Raw genomic sequence first — 21,684 nt, 5'->3', positions numbered from 1 at the left:
AAGAGGCCAGAAGATTCAACAGCGATATTCTCTTAAGGACACGGAGAGTTTGGTTTAGCTCTTAATTCAGGAGAGGAGCAATGGACAAGATAACCACTTCATGTCTTTTCCAGGCTGCTGAATCCTGGAAAAGTGGACACAGTGGCCTTGTAAAGGCTGGAGTGTCCAATTACTAGTTTTCTCAAAAGTGAGGACAACACCAGAGACTTTGAAGGCTGGAGAGAAAACGTCACTGTCAAATCTACCCCATCCCACACTTTCACCATTAGTACTTTTCAAAATTTATTTTATTTTTTTTAGTTACAGAAGTTAATGAACTTCAAATAACATCAGCATAAATGGGATAAAATTCGATAGTCCTCCATTTCCCAGTGCCTTCCAATTCTATTCTCCTCCATAGAGGGAACCACCAGCTACAATTGGAGGTTATTCACCAGGATGCTCCTGAACTCATTCAGATGTCACATCACCATCACTTTCCAAATTTAGCTAGATTATCTAAATATCTTTTCATGTCAACAATAAAGTTCTTTTTATAAATAAAAATGTTTTTTATTTAAATTTATTACATGAAACACAAATTATTCATATTTGCATAACAGAGGTAGAAATCATTGACTTTAGAACAAGAATTAAAAATAAACACTTGTGCTTAACTTGTGATCATTAATTTATTTTCACTATCCCACCTCCATAATTTGGATGCTATAAGATCTCCCACTCTGGTGCTCTGTGCTCAGCTTTTGCCAATTAAATGCTGTTTTTCTGGTTGTTTGCAAGGAGACACTTCTTCAGTTTTAGCTTCAGGTAGTTTTTCTTAATTTTAAGGAGAACTGATAAAGCAGTTTATACAGTCAGCAAAACTTCTCCCTGTTATGTCAAATATATATCATTTTGCTGCAACAGAAGAAAACTTCTTTTGTAAAATTTCCCTTTATATTTTTATATCATCCTAATACTGGATCTTTTAAGGTGATTTGGAAACATCTAGCAGTTTTACTGACTTTTAACAGAAGATAAGTTTCTTCTCATAGGTCATGCTTCCTAGTATCAGTAAATCTCCAAGTCTGCTGAAACATGGGCCATCTATCTACCTGAATCACTGTTGAGTGTTTCAAGGACATGCTGTAATATAAGACTTGGAAGGTCCTTAAGGATCTTGTGACCTAGTTGGAGAGAACAAAATAAGCTTCAAGAAATACAGAAATGACTTTGACAGTGACTTCCTGTGTGAGCCAGAGGGAAGATTAAGAACAGTGACTCCAAGCAAAGGGACACATGAGTCACTGGAGAAAGACTGTGATTGGGAGATTTAAAAAAATGATTTGGAGAAGCCAGAAAGAAAAGATAGAGGGTTTCACCACACCTAAGGTAATGAAACATTTTCATGGTTTTGGAGTTGAGTCTTGAGAATCAACTCATACACTGGCATGTACTTATATCAGCAACTTAGGTACTCTTTTAATCTCTTTTAGCCGTTATCCTCAATCTAAGTCTACCCTAACCCATTAGATCCAAACCCTGAAGATTTCCCCTCTCCATACCCAGGTTTTCAGCATAAGCAAGTTATGTGGGTGCTCAAGAAATGAGGGATATTTTGATAGTCTTGTCTCCCTTATGCCAGGGGCTTCTTTCCCATCAACACTCTGTTCAAGGTACCCTGCACATCAGGGTTCCGGAGGCTGTAGATGACTGGGTTCAGCATGGGACTGAGGATAGTATTGAGGATGCCAGTACCCTTGCCCTTATCTGAGGCTGAGACTGAACCAAGGCGCATGTAACTGAAGTAGTCAGTTCCATAAAAGATACAGTCCACAGTGAGGTGGGAGCTACATGTGGAGAATGCCTTCTTCCTCCCCTCAGCTGAGCAGATCCGTAGTACTTCAGCAGCAACATTGGCATAGAACACTGAGATAAGAATCATGGGAATCACCCCCATAAAGGTGGCTCCCACAAACATTAGCTGCCCATTGAGGTGGATGCTGGAGCAGGAGAGCTGGAAAAGGGGAGGGAGGTCACAGTAGAAGTGGTTGACCACATTAGGATCACAGAATTCAAGCACAGACACAGCCACTGTGTGAGTCAGAGCATTAATTAAGGAGATGGTGTAGCAGATGCCCACCAAGGCAACCTGGGCTTCACGACTCATGTGGGTGCTGTGGGTAAGGGGACAGCAGATGGCCAGGTAGCAGTCATAGACCATGGCTATCAAGAGGTGACAGAATGTGGAAAAAGAAGAGTTGTGAAATGCAGGCAGCATATGGAACTCTGCACTGGGGGGTCAAGAGACACACCAGCATTGGAGGAACAGTGACAGTGATGTACCCAATGTCCAGCAGAGACAGGTTCCCCAGGAAGTAGTACATGGGGTGTGGAGTTTGGGCTCCACAAAGATGGCAGCCAGAATGCTACAGTTGCTCCCAACTGACTACATAGGCAAGGAAAAAATGACAAAAAGAATGGGTTACAGTTCTCTATTTCCTGTCAGTCCATGAAGGATGAACTCAGTGACAGTTGTCCTATTCTGCCAGGCACGAGGCTCCATAGGGCACTGCTGAGAGCTCTACTGAGGGAAGGAGACTCAGACCTGCCAAGGATGGAGAATGACACACTGTAGGCACATATTCTAAGTCTACTAGATGGTGGAGTGCTGTGGTTAGAACATCTAATATCAGAATGGATACCAGCCTAGACTGTGGCCAGGTTCCCAAAGATTCCACTATGCCAGACATTAGCCATATAGTTACTGGTTCTGAGAGACATCCAGGGAATCCTAGGGAAGGGCCTGGGGCAGAAGGAACTATTCCAGGGACACTGGAGAGTGGCTATTTATCAACAGACTGTAGAAAACTTCAATATCTTAACAGGTATTGAGACCATATCAATGTACAGTGATTGAATGGCACCTATGACTAACTTAACAAATTAATAAATAAATGAAGTTCTAGAAAGTACACACTATAGGAAGAATAGCAACATAAAGTAGAAGGGAAGGAGAAAGGACCCCATGATATCAAGAAACATGGAAAAGATTAAAAGAGGAGCAAGAAGCAGACAAGAGAATTTAGGAAAATATGAACATTTTAAAGCGAGTGCTCTGAGCACTTCAATTTTTAAATTCTCATAAAACTTTATGGAGCTACCACTAGGATTTCTATGTAATCAGGACACCAAGATTTAGCGTCATCAAACTCTCAACAGAACTATGTCTCAAGCCTGAAACTATCTTACTTGTAGCCTATACTTTAATGCTATATTTCTTGCACATGTGTTTTGAGGATTTATGAATGACATTGTGTATAATAGAGAAAATAATGGAATTTCTGAAGTTTTAAGTATTAGGATGTCTACAAATATTCAAGGAAGTCAAAGTCCTGTTCTTTCATCCAATTATTCAATAATTATTTATCAAATGTCATAGTATTCTGGATAAATTTTGATGATAAAACTAGAAAGCTGGACATGAGTGTGGAGAAAGAGAAAGTGAAAAGATTATTTTAAGGTTCATGAACTGAGAACCTGGAAAGATGAGTTGATAATAAAGCCACCAGGAAAATAGATGGCTTTGTACTTGCATGTCAGAGAAGAGGGATCTAGAGTTTTTCAAGGAGGAAAGGGAAGAATTGACATCCCAGGGAGGAATTGAAATCCCAGAGAACATTCGGGTAACTTCCAGCCCATCACATGTGTCCGGGTACCTGGACAATTGAGGAGTAAACCCAGGTGTGACTGGGGAAGAGTCTTCAAGGCCTCTTTCTTCTGGATTCTTGCATATGTGGGGCCACCCTGGCTCTGTTGCTAGCTAGTAATTTTTTTTTTATTTTAAACAAATGGGATACATGTTGTTTCTCTGATTGTACATGGAGTAAAGGCATACCATTTGTGAAATCATAAATTTACAAAGGGTAATGTTGGTTGATTCATTCTGTTATTTTTTCCCTTCCTCTCACCCCTCCCACCCCTCTTTTCCCTCTATACAGTCCTTCATTCCACCATTCTTGCCCCCCTCCCTAACCCTAACCCTAACCTAAACCCTCCCACCCCCCATTATATATGATCATCCGCTTATCAGCGAGATGATTCATCCTTTGGTTTTTTTGAGACTGGCTTATCTCACTTAGCATCTTATGCTCCAATTTCATCCATTTGCCAGCAAATGACATAATTTTATCATTCTTTATGGCTGAGTAATATTCCATTGTTTATATATATATATATATATATATATATATATATATATATATATATATATCACAGTTTCTTTATCCATTCATCAATTGAAGGACATCTAGGTTGGTTCCAAAATCTGGCTATTGTGAATTGAGCAGCTATGAACATTGATGTGACTGTATCTCTGTAGTATGCTGATTTTAAGTCCTTTGGGTATAGGACAAGTAGTGGGATAGCTGGGTCAAATGGTGGTTCCATTCCAAGCTTTATGAGGAATCTCCACACTGCTTTCCAGATTGGCTGCACTAATTTGCAAACCCACCAGCAATGTATGAGTGTACCTTTTTCTCCACATCCTCTCCAACACCTATTGTTGCCTGTGTTCTTGATAATCACCATTCTAATTGGTGTGAGATGGAATATTAGGGTGTTTTTGATTTGCATTTCCTTATTACTATAGATATTGAACATTTTTTTCTTATATCTGTTGATTGCTTGTAGATCTGTGAAGTGTCTGTTCATTTCCTTAGCCCATTTGTTGATTGGATTATTTGTATTCTTCAATGTAGAGTTTTTTGAGTTCTTTATATATTCTGGAAATTAGTGCTCTATCTGAAGTATGAGTGGCAAAGATTTTCTCCCACTCTGTAGGCTCTCTCTTCACATTACTGACAGTTTCCTTTACTGAGAGAAATATTCTTAGTTTGAATCTCTCCCAGTTATTTATTCTAGCTTTTCTTTCTTGTGCTATGGGAGTCCTGTTAAAGAAGTCTGATCCTAAGCCAACATGTTGAAGATTTGGACCTACATTTTCTTCTATGAGATGAAGGGTCTCTGGTCTGATTCTGAGGTCCTTGATTCATTTTGAGTTGAGTTTTGTGCAGGGTGAGAGATAGGGATTTAATTTCATTCTGTTGCATATGGATTTCCAGTTTTCCCAGCACCATTTGTTGAAGAGGCTATCATTTCTCCATTGCATATTTTTTGCACCTTTGTCTATTATGAGAAAATTGTATTTATTTGGGTTTGTGTCCATGTCCTGTATTCTGTACCATTGATCTACCTGTCTATTTTGGTACCAATACCATGCCATTTTTGTTACTATTGCTTTGTAGTAGAGTTGAAGGTCTGGTATTGCAATACCCCCTGCTTTGCTCTTTCTGCTAAGGATAGCTTTAGGTATTCTGGGTTTCTTATTCTTCCAGATGAATTTCACGATAGCTTGCTCTATTTCTTTGAGGTACGCCATTGGGATTTTAATTGGAATTGCATTGAATTTTTATAGTACTTTTGGTAGTATGGTCATTTTGACAATATTAATTCTGCCTATCCACGAACATGGGAGTTCTTTCCATCTTCTAAGGTTTTCTTTAATTTCTTTCTTTAGTGTTCAGTAGTTCTCATTTTAGAGGTTTCTCACCTCTTTTGTTAGATTAATTCTCAAATATTTTATTTTTTTCAAAGCTATAATGAATGAGGTATTTTTCCTAACTTCTCTTTCTGAGGATTCATCATTTAGGTATAAAAATGCATTGAATTTATGAGCATTGATCTTGTAACCTGCTACTTTACTGAATTCACTTATGAGTTCTAAAAGTTTTCTGGAGGAATTTCCTTGTTCCTCTAAATATATAATAATGTCAGCAGTGAACAGGGTTATTTTGAGTTCTCCTTTTCCTATTCATATCCATTAAATTTTTTGGTTTGTCTAGTTGCTCTGGCTAGAGTTTCAAGGACGATGTTTCATAGTGGAGAAAGAGGGCATCCCTGACTTGTTCCAGGTTTTAGGTGGAATCTTTCGAATTTTTCACCATTTAGAATGATATTGGCCATGGGCTTAACATAGATGACTTTTACAATGTTAAGGAATGTTCCCACTATCCCAATTTTTTAGTGTTTTAAGCATGAAGGGATGTTGCATTTTATCGAATGTTTTTTTCTGCATCTATTGAAATAATCATGCAATTCTTTAAGTCTGTTGATATGATGAATGACATTTATTGATTTCCGGATGTTGAACCAACCTTGCATCTCTGGATGAAACCCACTTCAACATGGTGCACTATCTTTTTAATATATTTTTGTATGTAATTTGTTAAAATTTTGTTGAGAAATTTTGCATCGATGTTCATTAAGGATATTGGTTTGAATTTTTCTTTCCTCGATGTTTCTCTGGTTTAAGTATCAGGGTGATATTGGCTTCATAGAATGAATTTGGGAGGGTTCCCTCCTCTTCTTTTTCATGCAATACTTTGAGGAGTATTGGAATGAGCTCTTCTTTAAAGGTTTTGTAGAACTCGGCTAAGAACCCATCTGGTCCTGGACTTTTCTTTGTTTGTAGGCTTTTGATGACTTCTTCTATTTCATTGCTTGAAATTGATTCATTAAGTTGTGTATGTCCTCCTGGTTCAGTTTAGGTAATTAATATGTCTCTAGAAACCTGTTGATGTCTTTGAGTTTTTCTATTTTGTTGGAGTATACATTTTCAAAATAGCTTCTAATTATGTTTTGTATTTCAACTCGTGTCTGTTCCAAATTTTAGTAATTTGAGTTTTCTCTCTCTCTCTTTGTTAGTGTGGCTAAGGGTTTATCAATTTTGATTATTTTTTCAAAGAACCAACTTTTTATTTTGTCAATTTTTTTGATTATTTCTTTTGTTTCAATTTCATTGATTTCAGCTCTGATTTTAACAATTTCGTGTCTTCTACTACTTTTGGTGTTGGTCTGCTCTTCTTTTTCTAGGGCTTTGAGCTGTAGTGTTAAGTCATTTATTTGTTGATTTCTACTTGTTTTGTTGAATGTGCTCCATGAAATAAATCTTTCTCTAAGTACTGCTTTCATACTGTCCCAGAGGTTTTGATATGAAGTGTCTTTGTTCTCGTTTACTTCTAATAATTTTTTATTCCCCTCCTGATGTCTTCTGTTATCCACTCATCATACAATAGTGTATTATTTAATCTCCAGGTATTGGAGAAGTTTCTGTTTTTTATTCTGTCATTTATTTCTAATTTCAATCCATTATGATCTGATAGAATACAAGGTAGTATATCTATCTTCTTGTATTTGCTAACAGTAGCTTTGTGGCATAAAATATGGTCTATTTTAGAGAAGGATCCATGTGCTGCTGAGAAGAAAGGGTTTTCATTCTTTGTTTGATGGTATATTCCATATACGTCCGTTAAGTCTAAGTTATTGAATGTATTATTGAGATCTAGGTTTCTTTACTCAATTTTTCTTTGGAAGTTCTACCCAGTTGTGAGAGATGTATATTAAAATTGCCTAGTATTATTGTGTTGTGGTCTATTTGATTTCTGGAATTGAGAAGGATTTGATTGACCTACATGGATGAGCCAATGTTCAGGACAGATATTTATGATTGTTTTGTCTTGCTGATTTATGCTTCCCTTAAGCACTATGTAATGTCCATCTTTATCACTTCTGACTAGTTTTGGCTTGAAATCCACATTATCTGAAATGAGGATGGATACTCCAGCTTTTTTTCTGTGTCTGTGTGCATGGTATGTTATTTCCCATCCATTCACCTTTAGTCTGTGGGTATCTCTCTCTATGAGATGAGTCTCGTGCAGACAGCATATGGTTGGATTTTTCTTTTTACTTCAATCTGCCAGTCTATGTCTTTTGATTGATGAGTTTAGGCCACTAACATTCAGGCTTATTATTGTGATATGATTTGTATTCCAAGCCATTTGACTCATTTTTGTTTTTTGACATAATTTGGTTTCTCCTTTATTTGGCTATACCTTCACGCTAGTTCCTCCTGTTGCTGATTTGCATTGTTTCTCATCTCTTCTTCATGAAATATTTTGCTGAGAATGTTCTGTAATGCCCGCTTTCTTTTTGTAAATTCTTTTAGCTTTGTTTATCATGGAAGGATTTTATTTCGTCATCAAATCTGAAAATAAGTTTTGCTGGGTATAAGATGCTTGGTTGGCATCTGTTTTTTTTTCAGGGCTTGGTAAATGTTCCAGGCCCTTCTAGCTTTTAGGGTCTGGATTGAAAAATCTGTTGATATTTTTATGGTTTTCGCCTGAATGTAATTTGATTATTTTCTCTCTTAGCCTTTAAAATTCTGTCTTTATTGTGTATGTTAGGTATTTTCATAAAAATGTGTCTTGGTGTTGGTCTGTTGTAATTTTGTATATTTGGAGTCCTGTAAGCCTCTTGTACCTGGTTTTCCCTTTCATTCTTAGATAGGAAAATTTTCTGATATTATTTCATTGAGTACATTGTTCATTCCTTTGGTTTGTTTCTCTAAGCTTTCCTCAATCCCAATAATTCGTAAATTTTTCCTTTTCATCATATCCCATAATTCTTGTAGATCCTGTTTATGATTTCTTACCATCTTCTCTGTTTGGTCAATTTTGTTTTCAAGATTAAATATTTTGTCTTCGATGTCTGAGGTTCTTTCTTCCAGGTTTTCTATCCTATTGGTTATGCTTTCTGTGGAATTTTTAATTTGGTTCATTGTTTCCTCTATTTCAATTATTTCTGTTTTTTTTTCAGTATCTCTAACTCTTTATTGAAATGATCTTTTGCTTCCTGTATTTGCTCTTTTACCATTTAATTGGTGTGATCATTTAATGCCTGCATTTGCTCTTTCATCTCTTCCTTCAATGCCTGCATTTGCTCTTTCATCTCCTCATTTGCTTCCCTGATTGTTCTACTTATGTACATTCTGAACTCCCTTTCTGACATTTCTTATGCCGTGCTGTCATTGGGTTTTATTGATATAGTATCTAGGTTTGTTTGGGACATTCTCTTCCCTTGTTTTCTCGTATTGGTCATATATCAGTGGGACTCTGAGATATTGCAGATTTCCTGTATTGGCTTATAGTGTCCCTGTAGATTTCCAATATATCACCTCACACCCTTCAGTAGCCTGAAGTCTTGGAGGAACATTATAATGCAGTGCTTCTGAAGAAAGCTGCCCCTATCCTGCTACTGGATCCAGGGCTGGGTGCTGGTCTGCGTGGAAATTCACTCACTGGGTGGTTCTGCTCCTAGAAGCTGGCTATAGGCAGGGCCTGCCCCAACCTGAGGGAGACAGGCTGCTCCAGGAAAGCCTCTTCCTGTCCTGCCTTGGTCCCAGAAGCCACCTGTGGGCTGGGGCCTGCCGCTGGGTCGGGGACTTGGGGTTTTCTCTGTGTGGAAATGCTCCCACTGGGCGGGTCTGCTCCTAGAGGCTGGTTGTGGATGGCTCCTGCCACAGGAGAGAGCAGGGCTGCTTGGGGAAGACTCTCACTGCCCTGCCCTGCTCTGAGAAGCTGCCCCCTGTCCGGGCTTGCCACCTGGCCGAACTTCACCAAGTGGGAGAGACTCATCCTGCAGCTCTATGTTGGTCTGAGTCTCTGAATACCTCCCCTTCTTGAATCCTGAGTTCTGGATCAACAGGAGATGCAGTCACCCTCTAGTCTGCCATCCTGGATCTTCCACTAATAATTTTTTTTCAAGAACACTGTCCCTTTTTCATATATTGAAATTCCAACCCTCGATTCTCAACACCATCTCATCATCCCAACTTCTCAAAGTGGTTTTCTTATGCAGTCCAATCTTTTCTGGAGCTTGCCCTCCTGTGAATCACAGACAATGGTGATCAGACTCATTCCAGTACTCCCCTATGTGGAAAGGGACAAAAAAGCATTAAGTGGAGTAGTTTGTCCAGAGTCATGACAGCCATTCAGAATCAGTAGCACAAAGCACAGAGAATAGATCATGCTAGTAGCATTCTATAGGAGAGCCTCTGCACTTTCAATACCTCCATCCTGTCCTTTTCTACAAAAACTGTTGACTGTCTATTGCCAGGTAGATGAGAAATATCGAGTTCAAAAATATTAAGTTGGCTAAAGTCACATATGTCAGATTATGTTCTGAAATGGCATCTTATGGATTTTCATCCAATTCTTGCTGTGCCAGGGCCCTTTTCATGTTATGAATATTTAGCTTAGGTATGTATGTTCACTTTCTCTTCCCTTCCATGACTCAGAGTGAAAACCTCATCATTATATTTACTACGTCTTCTTGAATCCAGCATCACTTAGTCCTTTATTCTCCTGTAGAACAGGAAGAGATCATCTGAAGCTCATGAGTGATGGGAAGGCTGGAGGACTGGGAAGACCTGTGGGGCACTTACCTTCCTGTGAGTGAGATGTGTAAGGGATCCCATGGAAACCATGCGGGACACGGGAAATCACATAAGGAGTTTATCAAGCAAACAGAATGTCTCCCTTCATTGTAAGAGAGAAAATGAGAGCAAAGGAAAGGAACAAGAAAGGGTGCATGCAAGAAAGAGTTTGAAAGTGAAGAGGAGAAGAAAGTGAGTCAGGAGGAGAGAAAAGTAAGAGAGAAAAGTTGGCAGTTGAATTCCACCGGGCTAACAGGTGACCAACAATGCAGAAGGATACTTGCAAGTTGACTAATGAACCAATAGCTAGCTAGGATGTTCACAGACTGACAGTATTTGGAAGTGGGGAAAATGGCTGCAACGGAAAGGGTGGGGGAGCAGTTTTATACATTACATTCCCCCATTTCTGTTTGTATAAGAAAATCTTTTGTTTTCCAGTTCTTTCTGAAGCCTTCTCTCTCCTTCCTGCCTACGTGATTGGCTGGTTTTGCAGGTGAGATGTAAAAGTCCATTTTCCTTCAGACTTCCAAAGGCAGATGGTTTTCATGGACTTCATTTCCTCAATTTGAATGATCCTCTATTTCTACACTAACTGCCTGTCCCCAATTTTTTCTTCATTCACCCCTCCAATTTTCGGAACTCCTTCACTGCTGTAGGGAAAGGGGGTGATGACCACAATGGCATCTTCGAGCTGGAAGGGGTCAGCATGGGTCAAGCAGTTTGGAGTTCCCTTTTTAGAAATCCATGGTAGAAGGGTCCGTGGTAGAAGTCTGTTGGTGAAGAGCAGGTTGTAAAGGCATCTGGGGATGGGTGCTTCTATGAGAGAAGAACAAAAAGATAAGAGTACTGAAATGAGATTGATACAATATAAATGTTGCAGAATCTGGAACATGCCAATGAATATCATAAAGATGACAGAAGTTAATAATTCCTCACCAGGGGATGGAAGAACTGAGAAGTTGTTCCCATAACAAGGCCTAGCAAAGGCTGGAGAGAATAAGGCCTTTATTTGGGAACTTTAACATTGTCCAGGTTATCAGGAATGTAAACACAACATTTAGTAGAGATCTCTATACTTTTGTTACTAGCAAACGTAGATTAAGACTACCTGTGTCTATAGGCCTTAAACTGACTAAAAATTCTGACTCTGGCAGTTTCTCTTGATAGTTATCAGGCACATTTGCCTAAGAATCTCTTTTTTGTAGCTTTTAGTCTTTATCCTAGTGGACTAAAACAAGTGTACATCTTCAGTTACATTTAACTATTATTTCTCTTAAATGCCCAAGAATGGCTATATTTTGGTTTTAACTGTTTTGCTAGGTGTTTAAGATCAAGCTGGTCAGAATGACCTGTTCCTGTCTGTTAAAGAGTCAGCTGAGTTCCCACAGGGGTCACTCATAGAGAAATTAAGAGCAACTTCTTTGCTCCATTAGTGCCATTGGTTAGGCAGGGTCTCCTCGATGAGCTGGCTTCCCTTGGAAGCATTAGGGGTGTCTCACTTTTTCTATGACCCTCCTATCAGCAGGTGCACTGAGTGGTTTTTCATTCTCTAGTGGCCTCATCAATCTCCTTGATCAGGAGGTTGTGTGACCCACCCAGAGTTGCAAAGCTCCTTAGAGAATTTCTCGTGTTCCCTGGGTTCAGGCTAACTTTGAGGTCAAGACCCAAATATGGACTTTTCTTGACCTCTATATTTAATCTCAATCTCTAAGTTTGATCTTAACCATCAAGAAAGCCAGTCTCACCAGACATAAAGTAAGAGTACTGGGCTTTAACTTCAATGTCTATAACTTTACAGTTATTTACCCCCTTTTATCTAATTGTGGTCAACATTATCTCTAGGTGATGGATTTTCAAGTTAATCTATGGTGTACTTCTGCAAAATATCAGGCAACAGCTAGAGTTTAAAAGGAAATACAAAATGGAATCACCAATGGTAATATATTCAGTTTGTGCAATGCAATAGCTATATTGAATTTTGGCTGAGTTATTCATTATATCCCCTGTTTGAGATCAAAGTAAACTTTACAACAAACAACACACTTTTGAACACAACTTTAAGTGAGTTAAAGTCTGGCTTACTTTGGAGTCATTCTGACGTGCAGCAGGGTTGTGAGTCAGAGCCTTATCTCAGGTAAGGCAAGGATTTCACAGATCTTAGGTAAAATGTTCTAACCCTGAAGCTAGTTTTTCCTCTTTTCCCATGACTTCCATGACGAAATTCTCAAGTTCAGTGAAGGGTAAAGGAGTATTAGAAAATAAAGGTTTATAAACACAGATTTTGAAGATTAAGCTGAGATCAGATGAAGCTCTCTTCTCTGATGGAAATGCAGATCTAAAGAAGTATGTCAGCAATCTTTATATATTTATGTAAACATTATTCTTTGTTTTCAGGAAAGTTACAGAGACTAGGACACTAATGTAACTTTTTTCAGAGCTGCAAATTATAATGTTAGGAGCTATGTGTAGCTCTCAAGGAAGTCCAATGTCTAAAGTTACTGTAAGGTGGGCAGGAACCACAGAAGGGAGTTGATGAAACACTGGTTATCTAGCAAAAGAATTCCTTCCTGCCCAAGAGCTGTGTGTCTGAGATCAATGTCAGAGCTCATAGGACTCCTGTATAGAGCCTCCCAAGGGAGGTTACTGCCACGGCAGTTAGGCATCTTGTTCCCCTGCACAGGAACTCTCCCAGGCACCAGGCATGCCACAGTCATGAGGTCAGAGGCCCCAATATCAATCACTGTTGTCCCACTTTTGCTAGTGCGCATTACACTCTTTCTTAAATGTCATTTTAAGAAGTTTACATATATTGACTCCTGAGTCTATATGAACATTAGTTAACACAATTTAACATTATATCTAAAACATGAATCAAAGAAAGGCTGAGAGAGCTTTTAACTTTCCTTTCATGTGGCAAAGAGGCAAAATGTTTTCATGTTTCACGATATTACCCTTTAAACAAATCAGGCTCTCACTAATTTTTAGAAATACATTTACATTTAAATTTCTTTTAACTCAGTGTAACAAATTTTACATATACCCTAATGATGACAAGTCCTATAACAGAACATTAAATGATGAGTTTAAAATTACCATTACAGACAAGTTTAATTTAAATAGCAGCTTGATAAATTTTCTACTTTAAAGGATTGTACACCTGGAAAACATGAACACATTAATATACAAATAATAATGTTTTGATGTATGTCACTCCATGTAATAACTTCATAAACTAATCAGATGTCTCTAACAAACTCATTTGAGTAATCCCATATATGCCTACTCTAATTCACTCATCTTATTGTAAAAAAAACAAGATATCAGACAAGTGTACCAACAGTATTTGCCATTTCTTTTCTGTGGAAGAAAAATCCTAGAAAAATTGATGTTAGACATTTTGTAAACATCAACATTTAATGAGTTTGACCACCTAGAGACTTGTGAGTTAATTTTAAAGACATTTTGCTTCTATTAATTTACAAAATTTATATTGAAACTTTTAAATCATGTGAATTAAAATTATTTGTGTCTATTTTTAAAATTTTAATTTTATGCATCCTTATATTTAACACAAAAGTAAAGCCTTGTAATGTTTATCTCCATTGCAATGTAACAGATATTCAAAAATAACTCTAGAGTTGGATAAAAAAGAACTGATCAGAAATCATTAACCTAGGTATGTAGGATCAAAATTGTGAGCTCAAAAATATAGCATTTAAGAAAAACTAAAGTCCTAGAAGAAAAATGACAATGGCCATTAATTAAAGCATGAGAAAAGAGAAGGAGAGAAGAGGTAAAAGGAACTGAAAAAGTATTCTGAGTTGCAGTCCAGGAGAAATTTAAAATGGACACTTTTTTCCTTGGGTTTGAGACTGGTTTCCCACTGAGCATTCTGGTTTCCTCCATTTTCATTTCGATGTAAGCCTTGACTGAGATCTGGATCTGAAAGGGGCTAAAATGTTCTAGCAGAAACTTGATGCCTAGGGCATTTTAACCCTTTTTCCTGGTTAGTAATCAATTCAGGTTTGGATGCAGAAAATTGTCAAACAATTATCTCCCACTACTTGTGTGGAATGGGGCTGCTTATATCATACTTCTTACTGGGACATACCACTGATTTTGGGGCTGGTTTCTCCCTCCACACTGGCGTATGTGGGACCTTGTGGCAGGAGGACTAAGTGGGCTGGGTCGGGGAATGGAAGCAGAAACAGCTGAGTCGAAGTTGGAGGACGAGGAGGGATTAAGAGGGGGAGAAGAAGGAGTCTTTCATGTTTCCAGGAAGAGCACAGAAGCGCAAGAAAGAAGAGACTTGAAGATAAGGAATCCCTTTCCACTTGCCTGCTCGCTCATGGAAGCTGTGTGCCATTACGCAAAGGAATTTTGATGGCTTTAAGCTGGGGGTCAGGCGAAGGGTTCCCAGGGTTGAATCTCCCAGATTGGAGGACCCAGATCCCATGGTGGAGACTGATACAGCCGAGTCTATGGCCAGGGCGTACACAGCCATTTTGGATTGATTATCTAAAGGGTACTGTGGCCAAACATAAACTGGGAGTTAGGGAAGGGGTTGAATCTGCTGGAATGGAGGACCTAGATCCCATGGTGGATGCTGATACAGCTGAGTCTGTGCCCCAGTGTCCCGAGGCCACAGAGTAGTCAACTGGAGACGAGAAGGCAGCACATAGATGGTGTCATCACACAAACATCAATGTGGGGCCAGGCAAAAGCTGAGAAGAGTTGAGACCTGATATCAGGGTTTTCGAGTACGAGTGCACAAGTGTGAGATGAGCCTCAACGCAGAGAGAGAATCTCCACCACAAAATCAGGAATACACCCGGCAGATAAGACAGACTATAGGGACCAGCCATAACTAGCTATAGGGACCAGCCATAATCAGCTGGGGGTACCCCCACCCCTCAGCTGCCTCGAGGGTCCTGGATAAATTGACCTAGGGGAACTGGCCTAGAGGACTCACCAATCTGAAGTTCGGTGATGAATGCAGAGCAGAGCATCCAGGCAGAATGGAAGGTGAGCCTGTGTCTGGGGGGCACTGGGGCTCAGATGGGGTTCCACTTGCTTAAGAGACAGTGGAAGGACCCATCCCGAGTCACAGCACCAATGTAAGGGATCCCACGGAAACCACGCCAGACATGGGAAATCACATAAGGGAGTTTATCAAGCAATCAGAGTGTCTCCCTGCAGGGTAAGAGAGAAAATGAGAGGAAAAGAAAGGGAACTAGAAAGGGCGCACGCAAGAAAGAGTGTGAAAGCGAGGAGGAGAAAGAAAGTAAGTAAGGGGGAGAGAAAAGTAAGAGAGAAAAGATGGTGGTTGAATTCTGCTGGGCTAACAGGGAACCAATAATGGAGAATGATACTTGCAAGCTGACTGATGAACCAATAGCTAGCTAGGAAGTTCACAGACTGACAGAAGTTAGGAGGCGGGGAAAATGATTGCAACGGAAAGGGTGGGGGAGCAGCTTTATACATTACAAGATGGAACCCTGGGTGGTGTTTCTCAGGGGCAGTGAGTGCCAAGCTGATCCATGATGACCTGTCTCGGAAAGGCTTATAAAGGGAATGACACAGACCCAGAGAATCTGTCACCATATTCTCTCTACTTAGGAGCTCAATAGCATTGAGAGACTCTAACACCAAACTTCCCCAGAGGCTGCACAAGAAGCCAGAGGCAGACAAACAACCTTAGTCCTTGAGGATTTCTCTAATCTGCCTAGTATTTTGGACTCTTAAAGAAACATTACTTCAGCCTCCTAATGTTTCCAAAAAGGAGGAAAGCTATAGTCACCAGATTGCAGATCTGGAAAAGTGCAATCCAAAGAGCTCTGATGACTTGCCAAGTCCAGTGGGAGGGTTCATGTTTGGAGTTCATGCTGAGCCCCAGATAATAACTGATTTGGGTAGATTTTTTCTCATTCATTTTTCACATTTTTAAAGGTGTAGTTTTCAAAGCTGATTTAATTAAGGTATAAACTTAATTGTAAAGTTTTATGGGTTTGAGAAAATATCCAGTGTTAGATATAGTACCTCTATCAATATGCAGAACATTTCATTGATTCCTTTCAGTTCCCTGGTGGCCCTTTGCCCTCAGTCATACCTTAGCCTGTGGAAACCTCTCATCTCACTTCTGTCCCTATAGATTTGCCTTTCTTGGAGTGTGGCTGTTAAAATTTGGATCTGGATTATCCCCAAAAGGCATGTGTTTGAAGACTTGGCCCCCAGTGCAGGGATGTTCAGAGGTGTGGCTTTTGGGGGTGACTGGTTCGTGGGAACTCCAACCTCATCAATGTATTAAACTTTTGATATCACTACTGGGAGGTGGTGGACATGTTAGGACGTGGAGGCCTGTTGGAAAAAACAGGTCACCAGGGATGTGCCTTTCATTTCTTCAAATCCCTTTTTTTTTTTTTTAGAATTCAATTAAATATTTATTGAATGAATGCAGAATAAATGAACTAAAGGATATTTTTACCTAAAGATATAATAGACAACTTCAAATATTTGGAGGGCTGTCACATACAGAATGAAGACTTGTTCAGCACTTCTTCAAAAGGCAGAACTTGAACCTCAGGGTAAGTATAAGCAACCAACTGAATGCAGATTTGGGCCAAGTGCATCAGTCATCACCACACTTCCTTGCCTCACAAGGCACTGTGCACTTCCCCTTCCCCTTCTGAAAGAAGACAAGCAAACTCAATACTCTGGAACGTCACATTTGCATGACAGGCACTCCACTGATAGCAATGAATGTATTCATGCTATTGGAGAAAAAGTAACACTAACAAACTGGTTTACTCAGAGAATGGTCTATTTGTTCCTTAGCTATATTTCTGTACCTGTTAGTGAATCTCCAGAGGTGGGGAGAAAAGAACATTTTCTCCAAAGATGGTGAATCACAATCCCTGCAATTCTAGTTCTGCCCTGGGTCCCATCCTGCTCCAACCCAGGCACATCCCTGTGGCTTTCCACCCCTGGTGCATAAGGAGGTGAGCACCAGGTGGGGAGGGCAGCTGACCATTCTGCTCTACCCCAAGCAGTGGGTCTCAAGTTACAAATCCCCAGGAAATAAAAACTAACCACATAATACTGATGGGTTCCAACCATATTGTTAAATATTATAAAATGAGAATTGCTTTAACAACTATTTAGCATAATGTTTAAGGACAAAATATATATAATATTTTTATATTATATATGGATTTTATCACATACTCAGTGAGGAATGCTGACGTGCTTATAATCCATCCAGTAAATTTACAATAAAAATTGTATGTTTCTCTATTTGTCAGTGTACAGCATTCTGAAGTGGATGTTGAATTCAGAATGGTGCATCAGTTTTCAAGAAATGCCATGTAATAGGTCAGTCTGGCTAACTGCTGTTCACTGGGGATTGATGGAACTGTGCTAGGCTATGATAAAGAAATAAACCTGTTTAAGGAAACACCCAGGGACCCTGCAACTGGCTTTCTGGGTAGAAACATTCTGATGGTGGAGTTGGCTTGCCATCCTTGTTCTGGTATACCTTTCACAGCCTCTTCTACAAAGTCCAACAAAGTCCAACAAAGACTGCAAAGTCATCAGTGATTATTGAGGTGTATGCTTGAGAGATCAGAGTGAAGGTGCATCTCCTTGTGGCATCTCTAAGTGCATCCATAATTGACTGCAACTTCTCAGACAACTGATGGGCACTGATGGTTATATAGATCCCAGAGAAATCTCGCTTCCAGATTCTCTGTCCTACTGATCTAATTCCCCCAAGTTCAGAATTTGCAGATTTTATGGCAGGTCATATCGTTTTCCAGATGGAGAGACTATTTTCCTGAGGCCAAAGTTCCAGGAAAGAATCCACAAGTTGGCAGATGACTGCATGTTGATAGTTGGGGGTACACAAGATCCCAGAGGATGAAAGGGAATCTTTAGGAGAAGGGGTAGACATGGTCCCCATAACCTGCATCCTAACAACCTCCACATATGCATGTCATCATACAGTCATCCTTGGTAACCTGAGAATTTGGCTCCAGGACTACTTGGATAACAAAACCTGCAGATCCTCAATTCCCATAGATGAAGTAGAATAGTTTTTGCATGTAATCTATGCACATTCTCCCACATACTTTAAATCATGTCTAGATTATGTACATAACCAATACAATGTAAAAGTTATGTAAATAATTGTAATACTATATCATTTAGTTGTAACACTGTATCATTTAGATAATAATTACAAGAAAAAATTCTGTACATGTTCAGTACAGATGCAGTTCTTTTCTAAATACTTTTTATGCATGATGAGTTGACTCCATGGATATGGATCTCACAGAGACAGAGGACTAACTGTGAGTGATGGCAGCAGTGAGTTGATTACTATGGTCTAGATTACTAAAAGTGTAACTTGTGAAGCCATGAGTCTTCACCTGAACTCTTCATAAAAAGGTAGAAATGCAATGACAAATAATCAAACTGCATGAAGACACATCATTGAAGATACTTCCAGCTCTAAAATTGGTGATTGACAGCATTTTAGATTTTCTAAATATTGAGATCATTTTGCATTTCTCCATATGGAACCTGGGAAATGTGGGGTCCAAAGTTCTGACATACTACTATATAAGAAGACTATAAAACAAGTTTTAAAAAGAGTGAGTGTTTTGAGGTTTAAGCTCCCAGTGGACACACAGTAAATTTACCTTGCTGGATACCCAGCTGACCTCTCCCAGATAGAGTCTTGAATCAGCAGAGAATCAGACCCCAAATTCCACAAAGCTTCCACTTAACTATTTCCTATTCTTTCTTCTGAATCTAATTACTCATCATCTAATGCATGTAGTACCATGGGCCTAATGACTAGATAAAGACACATTACAGAGCCCTGAATGGTGATCAAATGTGGGGGCTATTTCTTAGCCCCAAAGTGGTCACCTCAACCAAATACCTGATGACCCACCTTGACCTCTGCCTGAGGGGTAGATATTTAATTCACTCACCTGGAGCTTAATTCATATAGAAGTGGCTTGAGTCAAAGATCCCCCATGACCAAAGGCATGAGCAAAAGACACATTCTCATTAATAGTGTCCTCAGGTCCATAATGGTCAACTGCCATCTATAGGTCTGGCCTTTCTGCATGGACATGTTCTTATCATTACCTCCAATTCCAAAGATGAGCTGTCCTTTGTCCACCCCATCTTCCCTTCATTGAAGTATTTTAGTTACAGGCCTTTCATCCTCCCAGATAGTGTGACTCAAAAACTTAGTCTTCGCTGACTCTGTGTCCCTCTGCCCTCTCACAGTCAAATACACAAGTCCCACTGGAACTTCTGCAGGGAAAGGGGAAGTCATTCCAGAGTCCAGAGGGAGAACTTCATTTTCATGGAAATCTAGTTGTGAGTGTGCAGTGTGCAGTCTGGGAAGGCACTCACCCAGTTAAGAAGAATTAACAGGCTCTTCATGGGCAAAGAAAAGGGACAGTCATGCTGGGCCAGTGGACTCCCCAGGAGAGCTTATAAAAGAGATAAACAAAAAGACAAACAACTTGACTGACATTATTTTCACGTTGGGATTTTCTCCTCCACATTTTTACCCCTTGGGGTCTTCAGAAATTAGAGTCAGGTAAACATCTGCCTTTGCCAAACAGATAATGATCTCCAGGACCTTTAAATTGTTTTGAACTTTCTAAGTGTTTCCAAGTACAACTTTCCTGAATACAGAAAAAATTCATTCAATTTTTTTACATATGTATTTCTGAGCACTTATGAAAAATCAGCTATCATATCCCAGCATTTTATAGAGTTAAAATGAGTCTTAAAAATCTTACAATCTAGGAAGTGATGCAGTGTTGGAAACAGAAATGAGACTTAGGGTTTCTGATATAGTTCAGATTGGCATTTTAGAAAATAAGGTGACTCGAAACTGTAGCTTTGACTGCAACATGGGGAGAAGAGGAAGGTGGAATCTGGGGTGAAATGTGCTTCTAGTTCATACCTGGAGTACTGTCCTTGCTTACATGTCTCAATGTCATCTACCTTCACATTACCATTTTCAAATTTATTTTTTCTTCTAGTCTCAAACAAATGTCTTCCCTTTTTCTCTACTCTCAAAGTACAATATGGACTCTGTATCATCTGATTCTAGATGTTTTCCATCCTCATGTGTCCAACACTATAAGAGCAGATAAAGGTTTAGAGCATCTTCTAGAACAGGACCAACTTACACTTATTAATTCCTAAAAGAGACTTTAGGCAGAAAATATGATTTTTTAACAACTCCTTGTTCATTACTAAAGATCTCCCTCTAGCTTAAGGTTGTCATGGGACAAGAGGAGTTAATAGGAAATTAGAATGAGTTCAGAATTTTGTTGACAGTTACCTGTAGATGAGGACCTCTAGGTTACAGAACCCAAATAGAACACATCATATTTCCTTCCAGTGGCTCAACAAAGGCTTTGTTTGCTTCCTAGAAGTTTCCATTCCTCCCACACTGTTAACTCAGGAAACTCCATCCAGGAAGATCAATTACAGGTCTTTGTCTTTTAGGAAACCCTCCATAAGGTCTGGGTTTTGGGACAGGTGACCTTGTTTATACTGTCATAAAAATCTGAAGGCTAATGCATTCTGGTGACCCTCATTTATCTCCAACCCACACACTACTATCTTGGCTCTAATAACTGTGTGTGGATATTTCTATCTGAAGAACCCACAGGGACCTCAAGAAGTGCAAGTAAAAGTGTATCATATCTCCTTTCGTATAAAATGTATATGCATGCATGCGCACACATACAAACTAATAGAACCACATAACTTGTGGTAAAAAAGTTACAAACAAAAATGTAGCAGAACACAGTGATCCCCTGTACCTCTCCATCCCATATAGATGGAGGTCCAGTATGAGCATCATTAGCCTGAACACACAGACAAGTTTTTCAGTAGAGAGGCGCTCCATCTCCACAAACATCATTCATATTTATAAGAACTGGAAAGCAGGAGTGGAAGCATGTAGGCAGCTATCCTCCTGGATGAGAATATAATCTTGTTAAAACAGGGGAGCCTACAGGGAACTCAGATGCCATTAGTACATTCTTCCATTGAGTTGCTGAATAAACTTCTTACTAAGCTGCTAAAAGTGAAGAAGAACTCTCTAACCTTCAAACAGATACTACCCCTTACCTCTCTTAATGGACACGGGAATGTGCCATTCATTTGTTGAGCAACAAATGATTGAGTCAGGCAATGTGTTAGTAAAGACATGACCAAACCCAGACATGGTCCCAGCACACAAGGAGCTTATTGCCCTATGAAGAAGTCAGGTGTTAACCAGTTATCTTCTGATCATTGTGTCTCTGGATGCCATGAGTGTTTGCACAAGT

General features: G+C 39.4%; 3 pseudogenes; all 3 read right to left on the bottom strand.

Annotated features, from left to right (window-relative positions):
- The window catches only part of LOC124979362 (heterogeneous nuclear ribonucleoprotein M-like), a 176,405-nt pseudogene that overhangs the window by 94,839 nt on the left and 59,882 nt on the right, over positions 1-21,684 (bottom strand).
- LOC124980005 (olfactory receptor 139-like) lies at positions 1,616-2,545 on the bottom strand (annotated as a pseudogene).
- Positions 17,656-18,260, bottom strand: LOC124981126 (COP9 signalosome complex subunit 8-like; annotated as a pseudogene).

This window comes from Sciurus carolinensis, chromosome 3 (assembly GCF_902686445.1).
Source record: "Sciurus carolinensis chromosome 3, mSciCar1.2, whole genome shotgun sequence".
In the NCBI taxonomy this organism is placed as follows: domain Eukaryota; kingdom Metazoa; phylum Chordata; class Mammalia; order Rodentia; family Sciuridae; genus Sciurus; species Sciurus carolinensis.
This window is presented reverse-complemented; position numbering and strand designations above follow the sequence as displayed.